Here is a 5,844-nt window from a genome sequence, read left to right on the forward strand (position 1 = left end):
TCAAACTTGAGTGAAGAGGTATGAAGAACAGAACCAACCCGGAGGGACATGGGCTATGAAAGGGTAGAGATCTGCCAGTCACACAAAGTCATAAAGTCATCCTGGGACTTGTGGGGCTCAAATTCTAATCAGCTTTCTCTCTCAGGAGTCAATTCTCAAATGCCTGAGAAGGGGGAAAATCATGAGGGCTGTATCCTTGAATGCATTCCAACCTGTAGACAGATTGATGGCCTAAGATTAGAAATATAGTTCTTATAAGCAATCCACTTTTATGGTTTCATGTTTTATTTTTCTGGTAGTTTTTGATGGCGTAAAATTCCAAAAATATCTTCGGTGACCTAAATTGGAAAGATAAGTCTGGATGTTAAGAAAACATAGAATTATAGCAGAGGGAAGGGCTGGTCCTAGCCATCTCTCTTGAAACCCTAGGATATGTCAATGAACTGGGGAGAGACTGAGTTCTCAGGGGGACTTTAAAAGACAGCTGAGGGGCCGGCCTCGTGGCTTAGTGGTTAAGTGTGCATGCTCCGCTAGTGGCGGCTCAGGTTCGGATCCCGGGCACGCATCAACACACTGCTTGTCTGGTCATGCTGAGGTGGTATCCCACATATAGCAACTAGAAGAATGTGCAACTGTGACATACAACTATCTACTGGGGCCTTGGGGAGAAAAAGGAGAAAAAAAGGAGGAGGATTGGCAATATATGTTAGCTCAGGGCCGGTCTTCCTCACAAAAAAAAAAAAGAAAAAGAAAAAGACAGCTGAGTTTGCTGATCCCTTCCTACCAAAGTGTTTTCTTTTGAGATCAGTAGTCTTAGTAATGCTAAGGAGTGATAGTAATTGATTTTTATCCTATCATTATGCTAACTCCGTATTCCTATCCAACATCAGCAAGATAGTGGAATAGGAAGTCCTTAACCTTCATTCTCACACAGAAACAATGATATGGCAGCCATCCATGGACAAAAGTGCAGTTTCAGGAAGCTTTGGATCCAGGCGGGAGGTTGCAAAATCGTGGTGGATACAAAGACTGAGGAGGGCCAATATGAGAAGTCACGTCCATGCCCTCATGGCAGGCCTGCTGACTGTGGTCCCAACTGCAGACCTGAAAGCAGCTCCAACCCTCTGTGGACTTGAGTCCAGCCTTGCTTGTCCATGGTCCTGCCAGAAGTCCCATCCACCAAAGGACCCTGGAGAAGCCATACCCATCCATGTCCCCAGTAGCAAGCTTGGCAATGTGGACATGACTGTGAACCCAGAGGCAGCTCTATCACCTGGCTCCAACCCTCTGCCACTGTGGTCCTGGAGGCAGTCCTGTCCACCCAAGTACCCAGAAGGAGACATGCCCATTGGTGCCCCTGGTAAGAGGACAGCAAAATGCATACCTGACTGTTGACTCTGAAGCAGCCCTGTGACCCAGCTCTGGCCCCACTCTACCACACATCAGAGGCAGTCCTGCCCACCCAGGAACCCAGCAGAAGCCACATCCATCAATGCCCCTACTAAGAGACTCACTGACTGTAGACCTAACAGCATACCTGGCAGCAGCCACATCACCTGACTCCAGCTCTGCTAGACCATCATCCTGGAGGCAGTCCTATCAGTCCAGGGACTTGGCAGAATATCTTTAACCTGTAAAAACCAGTCTGTAAAGACTGGAAGAGCTGTCTGCTCCTTCAAATGCATAGACACAAATGCAAGCATAAACAAATCATGAAGAACCTGGCAAACATGATGCCATCAAAGGAAACTAATACTTCTCCAGTAACTAACTCTAAAGAAATGGATACCTATAAACTACTTGACAAAGAATTCAAAATAATTGTCTTAATGAAGCTCAATGAGCTATAAGAGAGCACAGACAGACAACTAAACAAAATCAGGAGAAAAATATACGAACATAAAGAGTTTAATGAAGAAATATAAAACATAAAAAGAAACCAAACAGAAATTCTGGAGCTCAAAGATACAATGATGAAACTGGAAAATTTAATAAAGAGCTTCCACAAGACTTGATCATGCAGAAGAAAGAATCAGGAAGCTCAAAGACACTTCAAGGACATTTGAAATTATCAAAGTAGAGGCATAAAAAGAGGAAAGAGTGAAGAGATCATATGGGATATATGGGACATATGGGACACTATAAAGCAAAATAATATACACATTTGAGAGTCCCAGAAAGAATAGAGAAAAAGAAAGGGGCAGAAAGCTCATTTAAAAATATGATTGAAAACTTTCCAAATATAGGCAGAGAAATGGGCATCTCGATTTATGAAGCACAAAAGTTCCCAAATAGGTAGAGCTGAAAGAGGTCTACACCAAGACACATTAAAATTATCAAGAGGCTAGCCGAGTGGCGCAGTGGTTAAATGCACATGCTCCACTGTGGTGGCCCGGGGTTTGCAGGTTCAGATACCGGGTGCACACCAACACACTGCTTATCAAGCCATGCCTTGGTGGCGTTCCATATAAAGTAGAGGAAGATGGGCATGGATGTTAGCCCAGGGCCACTATTCTTCAACAAAAAAGAGGAGGATTGGCATCAGATGTTAGCTCAGGGCTGATCTTCCTCACAAAAAAAAAAAAAATTCAATTACCAAAATTCAAAAACAAAGAGATAATTTTGAAAGCAATGAGAGAAAAGCAGCTTGTCACATACAAAGGAGCCCCTGGAAGACTGACAGCAGATTTCTTGCAAGCCAGGAGAGTAGAATGATATATCCAAAGTACTGAAAGAAAAACACTGTCAACCATGGACACTTTACCCAGCGAAACTGTCCTTTAAGGGGTAAGGAAAGAGAAAAAATTTTCCAGTCAAGCAAAAACTGAGGGATTTCATCACCACTAGACCCACCTTATGGAAGTGCTAAAAGGAATTCTTAAAGATGAAATGAAAAGATGCTAAACAACAATGCAAAGTATGTTCATGTATGAAAGTATAAGTCTCACTGGTAAAAGCAAATATAAAAGAAATACAGAATATTGTAATATTGTCATGGTGGCACATAAATTGCTTTTAACACTAGTATATAAATTAAAAGACAAAAAGAATAAAAATAAATATACCACAGAAATTTGTTGTTGGAAACACAATATAGAAAGAAATAAAATCTGATATCAATTACATGAAGTGTAGAGGGAAGTAAAATGTAGAGTTTTTGTGTACTATTGAAGTTAAGCTGTCAGCTTAAAACAGACGGCTATAACTATAAAATGTTTGATGCAAGCTCCATGGTAACTACAAAAAAACTACAGAAGATAAAAAAAAAGATAAAGAGAAAAGAATCAAAGCATACCACTATGAAAAATCATCAAACCATAAAGACAATAACAGAAGAAGAACAAGAAATACAAAACAGACAGAAAACAACAAAATGACAACAGCAAGTCCTTACCTATCAATAATGATTTTAAATGAGAAGGGACTAAACTTCCCAGTCAAAAGACATAGAGCACCTGAATGGATTAAAAAACAAGACTCAAATACATCCTGTCTACAAGAGACTCATTTTAGATTTCATGACACACATAGGCTGAAAGTGAAGGGGTAGAGAAAGAAATTCCATGCAATGGTAACCAAAAGAGACCAAAGGTGGCTATACTTACATTAGACAAAATAGACATTAAGTCAAAAACTGTCACAAGAGACAAAATCATGATGTAATGATAAAAGTCAATTCAACAAGAAGATATAACAATTACAAATATCTACACACCAAATATCAAAGCACCTAAATATATAAAGCAAACATTGATGGATCTGAAGGGAGAAATAGACAGCAATACAATAATAGTAGGAGACTTCAATATACTTCTCTCTATAATGGATAGGTCATTCAGACATAAAATCAATAAGGATACAGCAGACCTGAACAACACTATAGACCAAACAGAACTAACAGACATGTACAGAACATTTACCCAACGGCAGAAGAACACACTTTCTTCTCAAGCACACACAGAATATTCTCCAGGATACATGACATGCTGGGTCACAAAACAAGTCTTAACAAATTTAAGATCAAAATCATTCCAACTCTCTTTTCTGCCCACAGTGCAATGAAACTAGAAATCAATAACAATAAGAAAATAGGAAAATTCATGAATACATAGAAACTAAACAACACAATCATATTTTAAGGTTGTTTTTTCTATTTCTGTAAACAAGGCCATTGGGATTTTGATAGGGATTGCATAAAATCTATAGATTATTTTGGGTAGTATAGACGTTTTAACAATATTAATTCTTTTAGTCCATGTATACAGGATGTCTTTCTATTTATGTGTATCTTCTTTAGTTTCCTTCATCAATGTTTTATAAACTGAACATATTACAATTAAAACAGAAGCTGGCATGCTACCAAAAAAAACAGAGAGTGAGAGGAAGAAAGTAGAGAGCAAGCAAGCCATAATTTGGAGACTTCTGAATTGTAAAAGCCTCAATATAGATAAAATACATAGTATTTGGGGAAAACACTTGTTGAATACATTTTTAGCATATTGCATCACCCTCTGCTTCCCCCGTCTACCACCTAACCCTGCCATCCTTTCCCATTCCTTCCACTTCAGACAAGCAAAAACAATCTTGAAAGATAAAGATATGGATGAAAAATAAAATCAAAAAGGGAAGCAACTGCTGTAGAAGTGGAGTGTGGGTGGCGGATGTGGCAGCAAAGGTAGCATCATAGGAACCTTTGAAACTAAAGGAGGGACACCAAAATAAAAATTCATTATTTGGTCATCCAAGGAATATATTTTGAAGAAAATAAAAGATAACACAATGGAAAATTTTTTTAATTCATAAAGTACAATTCCCTGGTTTCCAAGTGTACTCATGATTATTTATTGCTAGAATTCTTTTCTGGAAAGAACTCCCCAATGATTCCCAGTATCTAATCAAAAAATTACTAAAATTTCCAAAAAAGAAAAAGATAACCCTTAACAAATTTTTAAAAAGAGCAATCATTAAAAACAGATTCAGAAATTACAGCAATGATTGAATTAGCTGACAAGGTCTTTAAACTACTAATATAAATATGTTCAATTAAACACAAAAATAAACCAGAGAGAAAAAAAAATAACTAAATGGAACTTCCAAATACAACAATACAACATCTGGAACAAAAAATTATCTGGATGAACTTAACAAGAGATTAGACACTGCAGAATAAAAAAATTGTGAACTTAAACACAGCACAAGATGCCTGAGAAATCCATGCATCTATATATCTGAACATAGACGCCTGGGAGGCAGTGGAACCAGGGGAGCAGCCCTCTCCCCCTCCCCTGGTGGCAATGATCCAGGGTGGGGATCCCCACACCACCATGTGCACCTAGGAGTGGCTGCTGCGGGAGTGGAAACAACAGACATGGCTTGGTCCCTGTCCAACTCCCAGTGGAGCCAGTGCATGAAACTGCATATAAAAACTGGGAGCCAAAACAGCAGGCACTGCTTGGTCCCTGTGCCTCCCCTAGTGGATCTGACGTGCATTACAGTGATCAGACGCTGCAGGGACAGAAACAACAGGCACGCCTTGGTCCATGCCTATCCCCCAGTGGATCCAGCACATGCACCTGTGAACAGGCACTGAAGAAGCCGAAATACCAGGCATAGCTTGGTGCCTTCCCCTCCCACAGCAGATCCAGTGTGTGGGCCCCCTCTTCCTCCCCTAGAAGTGGCCAGGTCTTTCTAACAGTGGCGACAATTATACGAAACTCATAACTTCCCAGCTAGGGTAGGTCATCCTGACCTGAATTTTCAAAACACACCAGCTAGCACAAGAGACGAGAGGCTGCAAGAGTGAGTAGAAACAATAACCTCTTCCTGCCTAGTCTCTGCTCCCGC

The sequence above is a fragment of the Diceros bicornis genome, chromosome 17 (genome assembly GCF_020826845.1).
Source record: "Diceros bicornis minor isolate mBicDic1 chromosome 17, mDicBic1.mat.cur, whole genome shotgun sequence".
Lineage (NCBI taxonomy): Eukaryota > Metazoa > Chordata > Mammalia > Perissodactyla > Rhinocerotidae > Diceros > Diceros bicornis.